We start from the raw sequence: 22,376 nt of genomic DNA, 5'->3' as shown, positions 1-22,376 counted from the left end.
AAGTTGAACCACATACATGAAAGGTTCAAAAGAAGAAAACTTTTCTGTAGTTGTTACATTGTTTACAAAACTTTCTTAGCTTGATACCTGCACTAAGGAAATTCAGGAACACATGAAAAAAATAGAAATTAAAATAAAAACTACAATTGCTTCTGCTTGTGGGGGAACTTGTCATCTCTGAGCTTGGCTGGTTCAGCTGCATACCATCATTAGACCCCAGCCTTCCAGGATAGCTGGTAGCCCTGGTGGTTTGAAAATATTTTGGAGTTGGGGGTTGGGAGAAATGAGAGAAAGCACTCACCAGCTTCAGTCAGGGACTTTTGAAAGGACAAAGTGACAATGGGACTTGGACCCCAGGGGCATGAAGGAGAACAATTCCCCAGAAGATGGCTAGGCAGCCTCAGCCCATTCACACGACTCCTTCCTAAGTCACAGGAGGCTCCTAGAGACTGTCTTTTCAGATAGTCCATTACTGGAGGATTACAATCTTAAAAATTAACTAGACCCCTTATGAGAGGGACCAGATTGAAGACAATATGTTGCTTTGTTTTCCTGGTTCTCTTCCACTGCAAACAAGCCTCTAAAAATGTTTTGCAGAATGAAATCGTGAATCATACAGGAGGGAGCAGTAAAGTCCAGATGAAGGAGAGGCTGCTGGTAATAAGCTTACAAGAGGATGCTTCCAAAAAGAAGTCCAGGAAAGGCACTCATTGCAAGTGCTGAAGGGTTTGCAGTCCTACAGTCACGAGAGTGTGCAGAGAGATGAGGAACAGAAATCCAAGGACTCAGAAAACTGTGAGGGGGGGGGTATAGGAGCAATGGTGGTGGGAGGGGGGGCACAAGCACTGCATCCCGAACACTGTGAAGTATCCCCTATACCAGGTCCTGGAATAGGGTGGGTTTCTTGCCTTAGTGGGCACATGGAAAGCTCGCAGGCAGATACAGCCAGCCTTTTACCTTCTGGCACCTAGACCATCGCATCATAGAGGTGGACAGTGATGTCAGTCTTCAGCTTTAGACATCACAAAAGCAAAACTGCAGGACCCAGAAGGCCAAGTGAGTGAATGAACCAGCCAGAGCCATTCATCTGGAGCTCACAATTGATGGAAACCTGGATACAGACAAATATTTCTCTGCCCTCAGGAAATCTGCAGTGTAAGAGGATGAGAGGATGATAAAGGGCTCCTGGCTCTCAGCCTCAGTGTTGGAGGCCACTTGGGTATGGTGGGAAAGGCAAGCTACATGGTTTGTGTTAATGGTGGGGTCACACTCCCTAAGTTATTGTTCGCAAAGGAGACTGAATACCTTGGTGGCAGCCACATCTGATTTTCTGAAGAAGATACACTAATTTTTATATGATGCCTGTTCTATAAATTTTTAAATATTTAGATTTTTTAAATAAGCAAACAAAACACCTGGTTATAAACCATCAATTTATAAATCATTAATTTAAGCTCATAAATCATCAATTTAAAAATCTCTGATGTGGTCCAATATTCTCTTATTTTATAGATAAGGAACAGGCCCAAGGGGAAGGGTCTTCCCCTCTTACTCTGTTGCATTGCGAACTGGGGGCAAGAGAACACCTAGATTTCAGCTTTGCCCAAGTCCAGGTCTCTTGCCATCTCCAGTGGGGCTAGACTATTTCTCTGTGTGCTTTATCCTCCACTCTCAGAATCTGCCTGAGCCTCTTACACCAGACCTATTATCAAGAGCACCACTGCATTACCCGAGTGGGAAAGCATTCTGTGCACCACATGCATTACCTGCCCAAAACAACAAAAACAACAAAATACCTTACCTATTCCCAAGGGCCTGTAGTGGTTGAATGGAGGCTCCCCAAATATGTTCATGTCCAACCAGCAGAACTTGTGATGCTATGAATGCTATCTAATTTGGATAAAGGCTCTCTGCAGATGTACTTAAGTATGTTGAAAGGAGATCATTCTGGGGCCCCAGGGGACAACAGAATGATAAGTGTCCATATGAGAGAGAGCCAGAGGATGATCACACAGACAGAAGAGGGAAGGTAAGTGTGATCACAGAGGCAGAGAAGGGATTGATATGGCCATAGGTCAGGAAGTTCTGGAAGCCACCAGAAGCTGGAAGAGGCAAAGAATGGATTTCCCCCTTAAGGTCCCAGAAGAAATGTGACCCCACCAATACTTTCAGAGTTGTGGCTTCCAAAACTTTGAGAAAATACATCTCTTTGTCTTAGCCTTCTAGTATTTGGTAATTTGCTTGAGCAGGCCTGCCTTCTACTAGGGGACAGAATTTTCCTGTGAGACCCATAACAATGACTGCATTTGTGGGTACTTCAAGCAAACCAGGTTCATGTTTTTTTCAATCAATCCTCATACCACTCTTTAAAATTGGGCTTTTCTCTTCTCCTGCCCCTCCCCCATACAACAGACAAACCAGGAAACAGACCCTGAGAAGCCATGCCTAGGTAGGAGAGCACCACACTTCATGTATGGAACTCCCTCCAGCAAGCACTGCCACCTGACAGGACACTTCCTTAGCTCCAGGGAGCGGTGCTGGTGGTGGGTGTCTCCATTGTTGGAACAGATCCGTGCAGACATTTTATTGTGGATGATGGCCAAGTTTCTTAGGTTTAATATTTTAGGATAAATTGTGCCAATATCAAAAAGAGGGTTGTGCCTGGCACACAGATCTGTGGGCAAGTGTGCACCATTTTCAGATACAGCATTGCTGAACTGCAGCCTAAGATGAATCACCAAGAGGAAAACCCCTGGCTGCTCATGCATTGACAATTTCATTTTGTCAGACCTCTGGGAACAGCTACCACATGAACACATGAAGTCAGGAAAAAATGACTTCACACTAACAGAGCAAAGGGTAACCATAGGTTGAGCAAAAGTGGGCTCCGTTTTATTAGAGAAAGGGGAGGTACTCGGAATTGTATGATATCTGAGTAGCGAGAATCCTTTGAGTAGTAGATCTTAGGGAAATAAGACTCAACGGTAGATTTTAAATAGCAATCTTGAATACTTAGACAATTGAAGTTTATCTTGCTGAGTCTCAATTTGCAAATCTGAAAAATGTCAGTATGGAAATAATGTGTACATATTATTTGGAACAGTATGTGGCACATATTTGGTTCTTATTAAACAAAGGTTATTAAATTGTTATTATTGCTAACTGTCCTTGACTCATCCTCTGCTTTATTATACAAAATTTGGACTCAAATTTATAGAAGGAGATTACAAAAATCATCCAATCACCAGTTTAATTTCTCTTTTTATAGTTGTATGAAGAATTGCATTTCCACATCAGAAATAAGCACCCTTTCAAATGATCTTTTAAAATAACCTGTTGCGAATATACATAAATTAATTCCACATATAATAGTCTTTCGATTGACTTGAAGATGTGAAACAGACTTGTTAGAGGAGAAGACATCTATAAAGGTTGCACTCACTCACCCACCAGATATTTATGAGGAACATCCCAAGAATAATACAAACTATAACAATTGCTCTAGGAGTTATGTTAATATGCTGTGGGATTTTGAACAGAAAAATACAGTGAAGTTTGCAAATTAAAAAATTAAGTGCAAATTTGAAAGGGAAAATCCCCTTCCAGTATAATGTGGGGTTGGAGACAGGAGAAACGAATGAAAAGGAAGAAAGCCTGGCACAAGGAGCAGCCTGGTGAAGGAGGCAGCCATCTAGTTGAATCTTAGCAAAGCCAAATTTTGACACAAACAGCAAGAATCTTCCAAAGAACACTGGAAAACACTAAGTGCCTGTGGAATGCAGCAAATAAGTCTGTTTTGATGATGCAATGGGCATATAAAAATGAATATTTGGTTTAATATTGGAAAGATAGGTAAGAAGAGACCCTCAATATGACCTGAGCACTTCAAGCTTATTTGTTAGATAGCAGATGTCGTCAACATACTTAGTAAAGGAGAGAGACGACCATTCTGTTAGTCACTATGTAGTATTGAAGATGGCAGCAGAATGACCAGTTAGGAGATTAGGTAAACATCTAGGAGAGAGAAAAATGATGATCAACTAGGGAGTGAAAGGAGGAGGGAGATGAAAGGACAATTAACTGGCTGGTTGTGGCGGGCCAAAGAGAATCAAAGTGACTCTGATGTTTAAAATGAAAATATCTAAAAACCTGATGAAGGGACACAACAAAGGGCAGGGTATCTGCAAGAATGGATGTTTATATGAGATGCCTAGGGAGTCCCTCATGCAATTGAAATAGAGAAAAAGCAAAACACTATTAGTTTAGAAGAAAGCGGGCATCTGGAGATTGAGAAGGAGATTTCTACATCAAGTTATGACCAATAGCCTTGAGGAAGCTTCAGATTACAAAAGAAAGAAAAGAAAGACATGCAAGCTGGCACTTGAGGGCAACATCTAATTTCATGGTGTTGGAAGAGAAAATAACATGCAAAGAAAGGTCAATCTCTATAGCTAAAGTCTTAAAAAATGAAAAAGATAATGTATAAATTAAGACTTTAGAGAAAGCTATGCTTTTGGTGATCTGTTTCCCAGTGAGGAATGCCTACCCCACCCTTGTCCCTTCAGCTAGCCAATTCCAGTGCATCCACGAGGCTTACTATAAACATTTGTGAAGACATCCAATGTTGTGTCCTAAGAAAAGTTAGTTCTATTCTCTTTTGTAGGAATTCACAGTGTGCATTATCATTTCTCCCAGCTATGTGGTCCTATGGTAGGCATTCTCCAATGTTTGCTGATAGGTGCCAGGGTTAGCACTGGCATTGCTAACAGATGGATCTGGTCTTGATCAGCAGGAATGATACTTTTCTTCTAAGATAGACAAGAAAAACTTTAGCTTTGGTTTCTAGGTATCTAGGCTTTTCAAGGGCCTCACAAATATTTGAGGATAAACAATTATTTTTTAATCTCCAAAATATGAGAAGAAAACTTAAAAGTAAAAAAAAAAAAGTTTAAATAGCTACAAAAGGTATATCAAATAGTCAACTGTAATTCAAGTCAAGTTTTCTATAATCACATATAAGTGTGATTTAAAGTGGGATATGAATGCTTTAACTGTATACATAATATAAAACACATTTGTTACATGGTTTCAGGGGATGCATCCAACAGTATGCATGCAGAGAACCTGGGGGACCCTCAGCCATCCCGAGAGAAGACCGCAGGAGAAATATGGAGCAACAGAGGAGGGAAGTAACTATGCATACCTCACAGGCACTCTATACTGACCACTTTATTCACATACATCATTGAAATAAAGGCTTGAGGTTATAGTAAAAACTGTGAGAAACTAATCCCATAACACTATTTTCTTCCCTGAGTCTGGTCATTACCTATGATTCATCCTTGTTTCACTTGCAGTCAAGGCTGATATGAAGGCAAGTCTACCAATCATGTCCTTGACCTTGAGAAGTAGAGAATAGCCATTCTATCCTATCAGCCCAAACCTCACAAATAAGCAATTAATTATTATAAAAAGTTTAAATTTTTAATAAACAGCTGTAGACAGAACAAGCTCTCAACATCCCACAAAGAATAATTACTATGTTTCTGGAAACAAGCACTGGCTTGCCAGACAAGTTGGTAGGCAGCTTCCATCCTATAGCAAATCTATATACTTAGTTTTATTATCTTTACAAAATACATTAACAAGGTAATAGCAATATGGCTGCTGAAAAGATGCAATGCTTAGATGAAGCCCTAAGGGAATTTTATGAAGTGAAACAATCAGATAAAAGTAAGCAGAGCCTTTTCCTTAAAAAAAAAAAATCCAATGAAGATTTTTTATTAATTTCAGATTTAAAATTATTAAAAATGGGACTACATGCACAAAATATAATCTCATTTATGAAAATGACAGCTCCAAATCCTATTTCAAACCCAATTTTCAATACATGGAAGTTGTTCATGAGCACCTGAGTCACACTAGGATATTCTTGTTAAAATTACCACAGTCTGTGGAGAAAATTAACTTTCTGAAGTACCCCATAGGTGTAAAAATTATAGACTTTTTAAAAATGAACATTCAATTTTCTAAAATATATTCCTGGGTTTTGCTAATACTGTGTATTTAAATAAAGCATGCATCACTGTATTAAACATATATAGATTTAAACTGTATATAGTTTTTAATATAATATGGTATGATAATTTTATACCTGACCTTATATCCATTTCTCCACATATGCATCTTTCTCTCTGGCTATTTAAAATGAAAAGTCTCACGGTGTTTTATTAATGTTTCTCTAAGAAGAAAAAGGCAGAGGCAACTGCCTTCCCTCGCAATCAACTGCTACCCATTATTTTCAACAATTTTCATCATGAAATTGCATTTATGAAATGAACCAACCAAGGAGAGGTGGATATTATGAGAAACCAAAATGAAGAGGCAAAGATAAAGTCAGAATCCAGTGATCATTTCTAGGGGCAAATGTAAGGTTAAGTTTGTTTTTGAATAATCAAACATTCTTCTCAACCTTTTGTGTGTTGTTCTATAGTAAAAATGTGCCTTGGAAGACCTCCTTTCCTGGAAACCAACCAAAGATTCAGGAATATATGTCAGCTTCATCTAACTGCCCTCGGATTGGCAAAGGGGCAGCCATCAAGCAGAGTGACAAGGAGTGTCCATCTGGCATTTGTATTTGCCCCATTTGCAATTTCATGGTTCTCTCTGTTGGCGTCTATGTTGAGGAACTTCTATTAATGATCAACAGGCTATGTATAAGGTACTTAGTATGCTTTAAAAACTTTTTTTTAAGATATATTTATTTATTTATACAAGCACTGGGTACAGTCAGAAGCATGGGAGAATGAGAGAATTCACCAGAGCCAAAGTGGGGAACGGAACAGGCAGACCGACGAAATACACTGCTGAGGGGAGCAGCGGGAGAGGCAGGAGAGGTCTGCGTGCCATGTGGGACCCTCACCAATGGCCGGGGATCAAACCAGCACTGCAGAGGCTGCAGGCAGCTTCGTAGCCCAGCGCTCAACCGCTGTGCCACCGGGGAGGCCCATGCTTTAAAAACTTTTTTTTTTTTTTATTTATATTGTTTTATTTTGCATTTATTTATAAAGTTAAGATTTTTTCCAGATATTTACTTTTCCCCTTCTGTTATGCATTCACATCTCTGTCAATTTTTCTTCAGGATTGGTGTTTTTTTTTTTTTTTATAATAAATTTTATTTTTATAATCCCCATACAATTGCAGCCCCCCCATTCTGACCCAATCCCTCCCCTCCCCACCCCCGCCCCCCAAAAGTGTCTCTGGTTCGTAGTTTTTTGTTGATTTTGATTTTCACTTTCTTATAATTATTCGTTTTCCTGTTCCCTTATTTAAGTTTTCTAGATTCCTGCTATGAGTGAGACCATCCGGTATTTTTCTTTTTCTTTTTGGCTTATTTCGCTGAGCATGATCCCTTCCAGCGCCATCCATGTTGCTGCAAATTGCATGTGTTTATCTTTTTTGAATGCTGAGTAATATTCCATGGTATATATGTACCACATCTTCTTGATCCAGTCATCTATTTTTGGGCATTTGGGTTGTTTCCAAAGCTTAGCTATTGTAAACAGTGCTGCTATAAACATAGGGGTAGGTGTTCTTTGAATTGATGTTTTCTGTGTCCTTTGGGTAAATACCTGAGTGGAATTGCTGGATCATATGGAAGCTAGATGTTTAGTAGGTCCAGAAATCTCCACACAGCTCTCCACAGTGGTTGGACCAGTTTGCACTCCACCAACAGTGCAGAAGAGTTCCTTTTTCTCCACACCCTCGCCAACATTTGTTGTTGCTAGTTTTTTTTAATATGTCATTCTCACTGGTGTAAGATGGTATCTCATGGTAGTTTTGATTGCATTTCCCTGATGACAAGTGATGTTGAACATTTTTCATATGCCTGTTGGCCATTTGCATTTCCTCTTCAGAGAAGTTTCTTTTTAGTTCTTCTGCCCATTTTTTGACTGGATTCTTTTCTTTGTTGTTGTTAAGTCTCATCAGCTCTTTGCAGATTTTTGTGATCAGTCCTTTATCATTAGTGTTGGGTGCAAAATGTTCTCCCAGTTGGTGGGGTTTCTCTTTGTTTTTGTTATTGTCTCTTTTGCTGTGCAGAAACTCTTTAATTTGGTGTAGTCCCAGCTGTTTATCTTCGCCTTCACTATCATTGCTTTGGGTGATGTGTCTGTAAAGATGTCTTTGATGTGTAAATCACGTAGTGTTTCGCCTATATTTCCTTCTATATATTTTATGGTTTCAGGTCTTATGTCTAGTTCTTTAATCCATTTTGAGTTGATTTTTGTGTATGGTGTGAGGTAGTGGTCAAGCTTCATTCTTTTGCACATTAGCGACCCAGTTTTCCCAGCACCATTTATTGAACAAACTTTCTTTGCTCCAATGCATAGTCTTTGCTCCTTTGTCAAAGATTAGTTGACCATAAATCTGTGGGTTTATTTCTGGATTTTCTATTCGATTCCATTGGTCTGTATATGTGTTCTTGTTCCAATACCATGCAGTTTTGATGATTAATGGCTTTGTAGTAGAGTTTTGAAGTCTGGGAGTGTGATGCCTCCATTCCCTTCTTTTTTTTTAGGAGCTTTGGCTATTCGGGGTTTTTTGTGATTCCATATGAATTTCATCAATAATTGTTCTATTTCTTTGAAGAATGACATTGAAATTTTGATTGGAATAGCATTGAATCTGTATATGCTTTTGGAAGGATGGCCATTTTAATAATGTTTATTCTTCCAATCCATGAGCAGGGGATGTCTTTCCATTTCTTTGTGTCTTCTTCTATTTCTTTTAACAGTGTTTTTTGTTTTCTTTGTATAGGTCCTTTACCTCTTTTGTAGATTTATTCCCAAATATTTGATTTTTTTGTTTCAATAAAAAAAGGGTGGTTTTTTTAATTTCTTCTTCTTCAGATTTATTGTTTGTGTATAGGAAGGCTACTGACTTTTGCGTGTTGATTTTGTATCCTGCCACTTTACTGAACTGATTGATGAGTTGAATTAGTTTTTCTGTGACTTTTTTGGGTTCTCTATGTATATATCATATCATCTGCAAATAGTGATAGTTTGACTTCTTCTTTCCTATTTGGATTCCTTGGATGTCTTTCTCTTGTCTTATTGCTCTGGCTAGGACTTCCAGTATTATATTGAAAAGCAATGGTGAGAGTGGACATCCTTGTCTTGTTCCAGATCTTAATGGAATTGCTTTCAGCTTTTCACCATTGAGAATGATACTGGCTGTTGGCTTGTCATAGATGGCCTTTATGATGTTGAGGTATGTTCCTTGCATCCCAAGAATTTCAAGGGCTTTTATCATGAATGGGTGTTGCACTTTGTCGAAAGCTTTCTCAGCATCTATTGATATTATCATATGGTTTTTATATTCTTTTTGTTGATGTGTTGGATAACGTTTGATTGATTTTCGGATGTTAAACCATCCTTGTGTCCCTGGAATGAATCCTACTTGGTCGTGGTGAATTATCTTATGGATACATTGTTGGATTCTGATAGCTAAAATTATTGAGGATTTTGCATCAGTGTTCATTAGGGAGATTGGCCTGTAGTTTTCTTTTTTGTGTTGTCCTGTTTGGTTTGGTATTAGTGTAATGTTGGCTTCATAGAGAACGTGTTTGGTATTGTCCCTTCCTTCTCAAATTTTTGGAAGGTTTGTGAAGGATAGGCACTAATTCGTCTCTGAATGTTTGGTAGAATTCATTTGTAAATCCATCAGGTCCCGGGCTTTTGTTTTTTGGGAGGTTTTTTGATTACCATTTCAATTTCGTGCTTGTAATTGGTCTGTTAAGGTGTTCTATCTTCTTTATCTAGCTTTGGGTGATTGTAGAGTTGTAGGAATTTGTCCATCTCCTCTAGATTGTTAAACTTGTTTCCTAAAACTTTCATAGTAGTTACTGATTATTCTTTTGATTTCTGCTGTGTCTGTTGTGATTTCTCCTCTTTCATTGATGATCCTGTTAGTTTGTGCTTTCTTCCTTTTTTCCTTTGTGAGCCTGGCTAGGGGTTTGTCTATTTTATTGATTTTTCAAAGAACCAGCTCTTGGTTTCATTGATCTTTTGGATTGTTTTTTAGTTTCAATTCATTTATTTCTGCTTTGTTTTTTTATTTCTTTTCTTCTACTGGTTTTGGGTTTTTTTGTTGTTCTTTTTCTAGATCTTGAGCTTCGAGATTAGGTTGTTTCTTTGAGTTCTTTCTTGTTCTTGATGTGAGCTCTCTATTGCTATATATTTTCCTCTTATTACTGCTTTTGCTGCATCCCATACATTTAGGATATTTGTGTCCGCCTTGTCGTTCAATTCAAAGAATTTTTTAATTTCTTCTTTGATCTCCTCATTAGTCCAATGGTCTTCCAGTAGTGTGGTTTTTAATCTCCATGAGGTAGGAAAGTTCCTTGCCTTCTTTTTATGGTTTATTTCTAGTTGATGCCTTCATGTCAGAAAAGATGGTTGATATGATTTCAATCTTGGTGTATCTTGATGTTTGTCTTGTCCCCAGTATGTGATCGATCCTGGAGAATGATCCGTGTGACTTGAGAAAAATGTGTACTCCGTTTTTTTGGGGTTTAGTGTTCTATAGATGTCTGTTAAGCCCAATTGCTCTAGGTCCTTATTTAGAGCTTTGGTTTCTTTATTTATTTTTTGTCTTGTTGATCTATCCATTGTTGATAGTGGTGTGTTGAAGTCTCCCACTACGTATGTGTTTTCTCTGATGTCTGTTTTCAGAGAGGATAACAGTTGTCTGATATATTTTGGTGCTCCTTCGTTTGGTGAGTATATGTTAATGAGTGTTATTTCTTCTTGAAGTATTGTCCCCTTGATCATAATGTAGTGACCATTGGGGTCTCTTTTTATCTTTTTGAGTTTGAAATCTGTTTTATCTGATATAAGTATAGTTTCCTGCTTTCTTTTTTGGTCCATTTGCTTGTAGGATTGTTTCCATCCTTTAACTTTGAGCCTATTTTTATCTTTTGTAGCTAAATGTGTTTCCTGGAGACAGCAAAAGGTTGGGTTTTGTTTCTTAATCCAGGCTGCAACTCTGTGTCTTTTTTATTGAGAGTTTAGTCCATTTTACATTTAGAGTTAATATTGATATGTTAGCATCTGTTATTGCCATTGTGTTTGTCTTTCCTTTGATTTATTTATTTATTCTTTTAATAACTTTTTTTTTTTTTGGCCTTCTTTCATTGTTATTCGTCCCTCTGAGGTCTGGCTTTAGGACTCCTTGTAGTATTTTTTGGAGTGGGGTTTAGTTGCAATGAAATTCCGGAGTTTCTGTTGTCTGGGAAGGTCCATATTCTTTCTTCAAAGAGAGAAAGAGAGCTTTGCGGGATAGAGAATTCTTGTTGGCATCTGTTTTCTTGGAGTCTGTTGACTATGTCCCTCCATTCTCTCCTTGCCCGTAGTGTTTCTTCGGAGAAGTCTGATGTCAGCCTGATTGGTTTTCCTTTGAATGTTATCTGTTTCTTCCCTCTTGCCAGCTTCATTATTTTTTCCTTGTCCTGGATTCTTGGGAGCTTTACTATTATGTGTCTTGCTGTATTTTCCTTTCGTCGTGGAAGTTTGGTGTTCTTCTTGCTTCTTGTATATCAATTTTCAGCTCCTTCTTCACATTTGGAAGTTCTCTTCAATTATCTCTTTGAATATTTTCTCTGTTCCTACAGCTCTCTCCTCTCCTTCTGGTATTCCTATAACTCTTATATTTCCTTTCCTCATGGAGTCAGATAGTTCCCGAAGTCTTTCTTCGTTCTTTTTCCTTCGTACTTCTCTTTCCTTTTCTGTTTTGGTTCTTTTTATTTCTGTGTCTTCAAGATTACTTATTCGTTCTTCCATTTCATCTTTGCTTTCATTGCTTTTCCCAGAATTCTTTAGTTCTTCCATTAATTCTTTATCTCCTGCATTTCTTTTACTCCCTCTTTAGGGACTCAATTTCATTCTCTGACCATTGTTTTCCCTCTCTAGGGACTCAATTGCATTCTTCTGATCGTTGATTATTTTCCCTTATCATTGTTTTCCTTTATGACTTCTGTAGTTTTTTTTTTTTTTTTTTAATAAATTTTATTGTTATATTCCCCATACAATTGCAGCCCCCCCATCTGACCCCAATCCCTCCCTCCCACCCCGCCCCCCTAAAAGTGTCTCTGGTTCATAGTTTTTTGTTGATTTTGATTTTCACTTTCTTAATATTATTCATTTTCCTGGTCCCTATTTAAGTTTTCTAGATTCCTGCTATGAGTGAGACCATCCGGTATTTTTCTTTTTCTTTTGGCTTATTCGCTGAGCATGATCCCTTCCAGCGCCATCCATGTTGCTGCAAATTGCATGTGTTTATCTTTTTGAATGCTGAGTAATATTCCATGGATATATGTACCACATCTTCTTGATCCAGTCATCTATTTTTGGCATTTGGGTTGTTTCCAAAGCTTAGCTATTGTAAACAGTGCTGCTAAAACATAGGGGTGCAGGGTTCTTTGGAATTGAGTTTCTGTGTCCTTTGGGTAAAATACCTAGGAGTGGAATTGCTGGATCATATGGAAGCTCTATGTTTAGTAGTCCAGAAATCTCCATACAGCTTTCCACAGTGGTTGGACCAGTTTGCACTCCCACCAACAGTGCAGAAGAGTTCCTTTTTCTCCACACCCTCGCCAACATTTGTTGTTGCTAGTTTTTTTTAATATGTGCCATTCTCACTGGTGTGAGATGAAATCTCATGGTAGTTTTGATTTGCATTTCCCTGATGACAAGTGATGTTGAACATTTTTTCATATGCCTGTTGGCCATTTGCATTTCCTCTTCAGAGAAGTTTCTTTTAAGCTCTTCTGCCCATTTTTTGACTGGATTATTTTCTTTGTTGTTGTTGAGTCTCATCAGCTCTTTGCAGATTTTTGTGATCAGTCCTTTATCATTAGTGTTGGGTGCAAAAATTTCTCCCAGTTGGTGGGGTCTCTTTGTTTTTGTTATTGTCTTTTGCTGTGCAAAAGCTCTTTAATTTGATGTAGTCCCAGCTGTTTATCTTTGCCTTCACTATCACTGCTTTGGGTGATGTGTCTGTAAAGATGTCTTTGGTGTGCAAATCACGTAGTGTTTCGCCTATATTTCCTTCTATATTTTTATGGTTTCAGGTCTTATGTCAGTTCTTTAATCCATTTTGAGTTGATTTTTGTGTATGGTGTGAGGTGGTGGTCAAGCTTCATTCTTTTGCATGTACGACCCAGTTTTCCCAGCCACCATTTATTGAACAAACTTTCTTTGCTCCAATGCATATTCTTTGCTCCTTTGTCAAAGATTAGTTGACCATAAATCTGTGGGTTTATTTCTGGATTTTCTATTCGATTCCATTGGTCTGTATGTCTGTTCTTGTTCCAATACCATGCAGTTTTGATGATTATGGCTTTGTAGTATAGTTGAAGTCTGGAGTCTGATGCCTCCATTCCCTTCTTTTTTTCAGGAGAGCTTTGGCTTATTCGGGGTTTTTGGTGATTCCATATGAATTTCATCAATAAATTGTTCTATTTCTTTGAAGAATGACATTGAAATTTTGATTGGAATAGCATTGAATCTGTATATTGCCTTGGTAGGATGGCCATTTAATAATGTTTATTCTCTCCAATCCATGAGCAGGGGATGTCTCTCCATTTCTTGTGTCTTCTTCTATTTCTTTTAACAGTGTTTTATAGTTTTCTTTGTATAGGTCCTTTACCTTTTTTGTTAGATTTATTCCCAAATATTTGATTTTTTTTGTTTCAATAACAAAAGGATGGTCTTTTGATTTCTTCTTCTTCAGATTTATTGTTTGCTGTATAGGAAGGCTACTGACTTTTGCGTGTTGATTTTGTATCCTGCCACTTTACTGAACTGATTGATGAGTTGAATTAGCTTTTCTGTGGAGTTTTTGGGGTTCTCTATGTAATATCATATTCGTCGCAATAGTGATAGTTTGACTTCTTCTTTTCCTATTTGGATTCTTGGATGTCTTTCTCTTGTCTTATTGCCCTGGCTAGGACTTCCAGTATTATATTGAAAAGCAATGGTGAGAGTGGACATCCTTGTCTTGTTCCAGATCTTAATGGAATTGCTTTTCAGCTTTTCACCATTGAGAATGATACCGGCTGTTGGCTTGTCAAGATGGCCTTTATGATGTTGAGGTATGTTCCTTGTATCCCCAGAATTTCAAGGGCTTTATCATGATGGGTGTTGCACTTTGTCGAAAGCTTTCTCAGCATCTATTGATATTATCATATGGTTTTTATATTTCTTTTTGTTGATGTGTTGGATAACGTTGATTGATTTTCGGATGTTAAACCATCCTTGTGCCCCTGGAATGAATCCAACTTGGTCGTGGTGAATTATCTTATGGATACATTGTTGGATTCTGATAGCTAAAATTTTATTGAGGATTTTTGCATCAGTGTTCATTAGGGAGAGGCCTGTAGTTTTCCTTTGTGTTGTCCTTGTTCGGTTTTGGTATTAGTGTAATGTTGGCTTCATAAACGTGTTTGGTATTGTCCCTTCCTTCTCAATTTTTTGGAAGAGTTTGTGAAGGATAGGCACTAATTCGTCTCTGAATGTTTGGTAGAATTCATTTGTAAATCCATCAGGTCCTGGGCTTTTTGTTTTTGGGGAGGTTTTTGTTTACCATTTCAATTTCGCTAATTGTAATTGGTCTGTTTAGGTGTTCTTTTCTTCTTTATCTAGCTTTGGTGATTGTAGAGTTGTAGGAATTTGTCCATCTCCTCTAGATTGTTAAACTTGTTTCCATATAACTTTCATAGTAGTTACTGATTATTCTTTTGATTCTGCTGTGTCCGTTGTGATTTCTCCTCTTTCATTGATGATCCTGTTTATTTGTGCTTTCTCCCTTTTTTCCTTTGTGAGCCTGCTAGGGGTTTGTCTATTTTATTGATTTTTTCAAAAAACCAGCTCTTGGTTTCATTGATCTTTTGGATTGTTTTTTTAGTTTCAATTTCATTTATTTCTGCTTTGGTTTTTATTATTTTCTTCTACTGGTTTTTGGGTTTTTTGTTGTTCTTTTTCTAGATCTTTAGGCTTCGAGATGAGGTTGTTTCTTTGCGTTCTTTCTTTCTTGATGTGAGCTTCTATTGCTATATATTTTCCTCTTATTACTGCTTTTGCTGCATCCCATACATTTAGGATATTAGTGTCCTCCTTGTCGTTCAATTCAAATTTTTTTTAATTTCTTCTTTGATCTCCTCATTAGTCCAATGGTCTTCCAGTAGTGTGGTTTTTAATCTCCATGATGTAGGAAATTCCTGCTTCTTTTTATGGTTTATTTCTAGTTTGATGCCTTCATGTCAGAAAAGATGGTTGATATGATTTCAATCTTGTGTATCTGTTGATGTTTGTCTTGTGCCCCAGTATGTGATCGATCCTGGAGAATGATCCGTGTGCGCTTGAGAAAAATGTGTACTCCGTTTTTTTGGGTTTAGTGTTCTATAGATGTCTGTTAAGCCTAATTGCTCTAGGTCCTTATTTTAGAGCTTGGTTTCTTTACTTATTTTTGTCTTGTTGATCTATCCATTGTTGATGGTGTATTGAAGTCTCCACTACATATGTGTTTTCTCTGATGTCTGTTTTCAGAGAGGACAACAGTTGTCTGATATATTTTGGTGCCCCTTCGTTTGGTGATATATGTTAATGAGTGTTATTTCTTCTTGAAGTATTGTCCCCTTGATCATAATGTAGTGACCATTGGGGTCTCTTTTTATCTTTTTGAGTTTGAAATCTGTTTTATCTGATATAAGTATAGCTGTTCCTGCTTTCTTTTTTGGTCCATTTGCTTGTAGGATTGTTTTCCATCCTTAACTTTGAGCCTATTTTTATCTTTTGTAGCTAAATTGTTTCCTGGAGACAGCAAAAGGTTGGGTTTTGTTTCTTAATCCAGGCTGCCACTCTGTGTCTTTTTATTGAAGAGTTTAGTCCATTTACATTTAGAGTTAATATTGATATGTTAACATCTGTATTTGCCATTGTGTTTGTCTTTCCTTTGATTTTATTTATTTATTCTTTTATAACTTTTTTTTTTTGCCTTTTTCATTGTTATTCGTCCCTCTGAGGTTCTGGCTTTAGGACTCCTTGTAGTATATTTTGGAGTGGGGGTTAGTTGCAATGAAATTCCGGAGTTCTGTTTGTCTGGGAAGGTCCATATTCTTTCTTCAAAGAGGAAGGAGAGCTTTGCGGGATAGAGTATTCTTGGTTGGCATTTGTTTTCTTGGAGTCTGTTGACTATGTCCCTCCACTCTCTCCTTGCCCGTAGTTTTCTTCGGAGAAGTCTGATGTCAGCCTGATTGGTTTTCCTTTGAATGTTATCTTTCTTCCCTCTTGCCAGCTTCATTATTTTTCCTTGTCCTGGATTCTTGGGAGCTTTACTATTATGTGTCTTGCTGTTTTTCCTTTCGTCGTGGAAGTTTGGTGTTCTTCTTGCTTCTTGTATATCAATTTTCAGCTCCTTCTTCACATTTGGAAGTTCTCTTCAATTCTCTTTGAATATTTTGTCTGTTCCTACATCTCTCTCCTCTCCTTCTGGTATTCCTATAACTCTTATATTTCCTTTCCTCATGGAGTCAGATAGTTCCCGAAGTCTTTCTTCGTTCTTTTTCCTTCGTACTTCTCTTTCCTTTTCTGTTTTGGTTCTTTTTATTTCTGTGTCTTCAAGATTACTTATTCGTTCTTCCATTTCATCTATTCTGCTTTCATTGCTTTTCCCAGAATTCTTTAGTTCTTCCATTAATTCTTTGATCTCCTGCATTCTTTTACTTCCCTCTTTAGGGACTCAATTTCTTTCTTCTGACCATTGTTTTCCCTCTCTAGGGACTCAATTGCATTCTTCTGATCGTTGATTATTTTTCCCTTATCATTGTTTTCCTTTATGACTTCTGTCAGTTTTTTAATCACGGCAATTTTAAATTCTCTTTCTGGAAGGCTCAGAAATTCTTCCAAGTTATTGTCTTTGCAATCTGGGGGCTGGCTTTCTTTTTGTGGTGTGCTTTTCTCTGGAGAGTTGCTAGGTTGCGTGTGGTTCTTCTCCTCCCTACTGTCTGTTTTCTAATTTGCCGTATGCGTTGGGACACTGTGTTGTTGGGACTGGCCGGCATCTTGGGTGGGCTTCTCTGTTCCCCTCTGGTTCTTCCAGGAGTCATCGGGCGGCCGGGGCTGTGTGCTGGGCTGGTCTCCTCCTGGGCGGGGCTCTCTTCAATGGCGCCTGGAGCTCACCTCCGCGGTGGATCCTGCAGGGTTCGCCTCAGCTCCCGTTCACGGGGTGTGGTGGCTGCAATAGTTCCTTTCCACTCACAGTCCCGCTTGCTGCGTCCGTTTTTCTTGTTGGCCGTTTTGGTTTGTTGTTTCCTCCCCTCTGCCGGTCGGAGAGTGCCGCCTCTGTGGGCGGGGGAGGGGAGCAGGGTTCTGCGCTTCCCTCCCTTCTGGTCCTCTTTTATGGCCACTTTCTTCTTCGGGCAGTTTGCTGGAGTCGTCCGTTTATCTTCCGTGTCCCAGTTCTCACTGGGACCTGCCGCTTTTCCTCCCTATTAACTTTTTTTAATGGGAGATCTTACTCGCAGCGTCTCCTCGCCGCCATGTTGCTCCGCCCACCTCTAAATATCCTCTCTGTCAGTTTTTTAATCACGGCAATTTTAAATTCTCTTTCTGGAAGGCTCAGAAGTTCTTCCAAGTTACTGTCGTTGCAATCTGGGGGCTGCTTTTCTTTTTGTGGTGTGCTTTTTCCCTGGGGAGTTGCTAGGTTGCGTGTGGTTCTTCTCCTCCCTACTGTCTGTTTTCTAATTTGCCGTATGCGTTGGGACACTGTGTAGTTGGGACTGGCCGGCATCTTGGGTGAGCTCCTCTGCTCTCCTCTGGTTCCTCCAGGAGTCATCTTTCAGTTTCAAGCAGTCTTTACTGGAGAAAGGTCCCTGTTCTAAAATGCCGATGTGGGGACACACTCCCCTGTGCACCTGGTCTGCCCCGGCGGTGGGTTCCTGTTCCCCCTCTGGGCTTGGACTGCAGGCCAGAGGGGGTCTGGCGTGGGCGAACTTCCCCCGCTCACCTCTGGCTCCTGAGGAAGCCTTCTGCAGGTAGTCTTTACTGAAGAAATGTCCCTGTTCTAAGATGGTGATGTGGGACACACTCCCTGTGCGTCCGGTCTCAGGCACACTCTTCTGCGCGCCTGGTCTGCCCCGGCTGTGGGTGCTCGCTCCCCCTGTGGTCTCAGACTACTGGTCGGAAGGGCCCGGCGTGGGCTAACTCCCCAGCTGGCCACTGGCTCCTCTAGGCGCCTCTGCTGGCTTCAAGTCGCTAGGTGGCGCCAGAGATCTCTCCTGGAGCCCTTGGGGAGCTGATTTTCCACCCCGTGGGACAGGGAATAGAGCGGGAATGGTAGGGTAAACCTCAACGGCTTTGGGGTGCTGTGTCTGCCTTGTGCCCCACCGTCGTGGGGAACCCACGCCCCTAGTTTCGTGCCCCGGGTGTCAGTTCCAAAGCCCTCCGTTCCAGGACTCAGGCTGTAGCCCAGTTCAGTGGCGCGGGAATGGCGCCTTTTGAATCCCGCTCCCGTGCCTGGGCGCCTGGGCCTGCTCACTCAGTGAGGGCCTCCGCGCGTCTCCCCTCGAGCCTAGGTCGCAGGCGCAGGGACCTGGGCAGTTGTGGTCTGGATCCGCGTTTGCTTTTCAACTGCACTGCTTTTCCGCGCGCGATCCCGATTCCGATCCGCCCTTGGTTTTCCAGCGCGCCGCTGTTCCGCGCAATCCTGACCGCGATCCGCGCCTGTTTTTCCAGCGCGCCGCCTTTCCGCGCAGGCTTACCGGGCAGCCGGGGGCTGTGTGCTGGTGCTGGTCTCCTCCCCGGGGGCGGGGTCTCTCTTCAATGGCGCCGGAGCCGTTCGCTCACCTCCCTGGCGGATCCTGCGGGGTTCTCCACAGCTCCCGTTCACGGGGTGTGGTGGCTGCAATAGTTCCTTTCCACTCACAGTCCCGCTTGCTGTGTCGTTTGTTCTTGTGGGTCGTTTTAGTGTGTTGTTTTCCTCCTCTCTGCCGGTCGGAGAGTGCCGCCTCTGTGGGCGGGGGAGGGGAGCAGGGTTCTGCGCTTCCCTCCCTTCTAGTCCTCTTTTATGGCCACTTTCTTCTTCTTCGGGCAGTTCGCTGGCTTCACCCGTTTATCTTCCGTGTCCCGGTTCTCACTGGAACCTGCCGCTTTTCCTCCCTATTAACTTTTTTTAATGGGAGATCTTACTTGCAGCGTCTCCTCGCCGCCATGTTGCTCCGCCCCCTTAAAAACTTTTTTAATGACTTACAGTCACTTACACATTTGGGAAGAATTTCAGTTGCAGAGACCAAGCCATAACATTAGTTGGGTGCATATGCATTTTAAGGATTACATGTTAATGAGAACAAGTAAAATTTGGTTATTTCAACAACTGACTAGGCATAGGAATGCTGGGACTTCATGTACGAAAAGAAGTTCTTAATTGAATCACTGATTTACATAATTGAAGTGATTCCCTTGGTGCTCTGCTTTACTCTGACTATAAAACTCACTAGAGCATACAGGAGGGTCTGTGTGTCCATCCCAAAGAGGAAACACCTTCTCTTGTCCTCTGCCCCAAGAACTTTTCCGGATTATCTGGCTATCCACTCTGTGGTGGGAAGCGTGGGTCTGGTACACTAGATCATTGAGAATTTTTCTCTTGTGTTCCATTCAGGTAAAGATAGATTCTAACTCATTCCCTTTCAGTCTTGATTTTGTGATTATGCTCAGTTAGCTCAGAAAAAGAGTAAAGTGGGGAAGCCAAAAAGCAGAGGAGATATGAGTTAGAACAGTGCTTTTGTTTTTTTTTTTAACTAACTTTTGGCCTACCTAGTTGTATAATGCTAATCTGTCATGTCCCTTCTCCAGCCTCCAGAAGATGCCAGGTAGAATGGTTGAGGAACCAGGGTGAAGGTCTAGGAAAGAGGTCTGGATCTGATTAGGTAAAACCACTTCATAAGGCTCCCAATTGGTCAAGCTCATCAGAGTAGGTTTGGAGAGCCATGCTCAAGTTGTTCAGATGAATCCCACTTATGTGACCATTTTACTATGATAAAATTAATGGTCATTTCATAGGGTTCAATGTAGGTAACAAGTGTGTTTTGCTGGAGTGTCGCAACTGGGTCCCTTCCTACATAATGGGGTCGGGGTTGGGTGGGTGAGTGGACAGATGTTAGAGATCCTGATACTGAGCCCGGTCAATGCGTTCTATTTCCTCATCAAACACTAATTTCGAATAAAAACTTCACAAGTGAAAACTGGTTTAGTATTTGGTAGTTTATGGACTCCTTTGACACAGTTAATCTGACTGAATCCTCACAGTCCTATGAAAACAGCCCAGTATCTCTCCTTGGGGCCATTCTATTTATTCCCCCATGCTTGTTCCATTCATTTCCTAAGAGGCTTTTTGTGTCCACTGCTTGTTGAAGGACAAGCATTTCTCAAGGTTCAAGCCTCATTCCTCTTCTCTATCACAGAGATATCATCAAATTTTTAATTCACAACCTTCTTATTTTTATCTCCTACATGGACCTTTTTCCTAATCTCCACTTGTGCTACTTAAACTGCCCACCAGACACTTGGTACTTAATTTTCCAGAATCACCTCAAATGCAACAATTTTATAGCCAAAGTCATCATTTATATTCCCTTCTCCCTTTATCCCTAGTGGCTCCTCCTTCTGACTTTTCTACATTAACTAATTGCATCATCATTCTCCCAGTAATTTAGATTCAATAAGATTCCATCATCTTGGACTCCTCTTTCACCATTGTCTTCCATAGTTCATCAGTCATCAAGGTATTTTTGATTATTCCTTCATAATTTTTCTCCACCAATGGTGTCAGAGAATGGAAGTAGTAACTGGATAATTTTTTAAAATTTTATTTTATTTTATATATTTTTACATCATTTTTCATTTGCACAATGTATGTATTTTCATCTCAGTTATATATTAACTGGATAATGTACCCACATTCCCTAAACTTACTATGATCTCATTAGCCCAAGATCACTAGCTCAGATCATTTCCCCATATTTCATGTCATTTGTGCCCTAGACAATCCCTTTTGAGTGGTAAGAATTATTAAATTCAAGAGTGTTAGGTGAAAAAAATAAGCAAATAAAAGCTTCTCTGGGACTGTTTGGTTTGTGGTTGCTGGTTTGGGAAACTGAGGTACAGAAGGGTTTTTGTACAGCTTACTTGGGGGAGCCAGATAAATTGCAACACTAAATAAATGGTGAATCCTAAGGAATTTCAAGGAAGAGAAGAAAACTCTATAGAGGAAGATAGATCAGGTCCTGAGATCCCAATTTGCTGCAAATTCAAACATTATTTTAGCCCTCAGGACAAAGAAAGTAATACATTGCAACTGTCAAAAACTAAAAAAAAACAAACAACAAAAAAACTCTACTTCATTTTCTATTTCTTCCTTCTGAGCAGAGGTAGAAATACAAATTGCTAATTTCAGACTGAAATGGAGAGTAAAATAATGTCAAATTTTAAATAAGTAAACTCAATTAATGAGATGATTGGGACATGGTACAAATGTGACTATGTGTCATGGAGAAAGAGTGGTCGCCATGGAGATACCTAACACCTGTAGGTCTCAGCAGTTTGTTGTAAACTTGTTACAATAATCAAGCACACATCAAGACTATAAAGAAAGATAAATCACTGGACACAGAGCTATCTGCATGTTAGTTCAAGCAATGATGTAAAAGCTATCAAAATCACATATGTGCAAGCATGAAGCAGCCTTCATACCCTGGCAATTAGCCCTAAGGGTATGTCAGAGAATCTGAGAGGGGAAATTCATACCAAACATCCTTGGATTAAAGGAATTTTTTTTCTTCCAATTACCATATTGCTTACTTTTTTAAGCTTCAAGTTCTTCATCTCTATAAAATGGGAATTAATGATCATGTCTACCACATAGGGTATAAGTATTTAATAAAATCACACATGGGAAGCACTTAGCTTTCATAGGAACTCAATTACCTAGAGATTTTCATGGTGTTACCATTCTATGTTCATGTTACTTCGTACCAGGAAATCAAGTCAAGCTGCACAGAAAGCTGTGGGCTTATGTAGTTACTTGTGATTCACAACCTTGGGTCAAGGACACCTAGCTGGAACACAGATAGAGACAGATGAATGTTGCTTTGTACTACATAGTTTTAAAAGATGAGTAGCGCTCTTTTGTGTGTAAGCACAATAATTGAGTGTGTTGAACAACATACAACACTTTTGTGGCAAGTTATCATTCATTTTGGCCTATTAAACTACTAAACATCCTAACGAAAGCATGATGGTTGTCAGTACTAAGCCTTAGGATGA

General features: G+C 39.8%; 1 long non-coding RNA gene across 11 annotated transcripts in view; it reads left to right on the top strand.

Moving 5' to 3' along the window:
• The first annotated feature begins 1,028 nt into the window (after nt 1-1,028).
• Nucleotides 1,029-22,376, top strand: part of LOC119241253 (uncharacterized) — a 36,304-nt gene continuing 14,956 nt past the window's right edge. For 9 of the 11 annotated variants that reach the window (XR_008551155.1, XR_008551154.1, XR_008551148.1 and 6 more), the window contains exons 1-2: nt 1,029-1,219; nt 5,093-6,721. This is a non-coding gene — a long non-coding RNA (uncharacterized LOC119241253). Of the gene's footprint in view, nt 1,220-5,092; nt 6,722-20,759; nt 20,837-22,376 lie in introns of all 11 variants that reach the window. The other 2 variants (XR_008551151.1, XR_008551147.1) reach the window with 2 other exon arrangements.

The sequence above is a fragment of the Talpa occidentalis genome, unplaced genomic scaffold, assembly GCF_014898055.3.
Source record: "Talpa occidentalis isolate TD23 unplaced genomic scaffold, MPIMG_talOcc4v2.1 talOcc4.12, whole genome shotgun sequence".
Classification (NCBI taxonomy): Eukaryota; Metazoa; Chordata; class Mammalia; order Eulipotyphla; family Talpidae; genus Talpa; species Talpa occidentalis.
The sequence above is the reverse complement of the archived record's forward strand: the minus strand, read 5'-3'. Positions and strand labels throughout refer to the sequence as shown.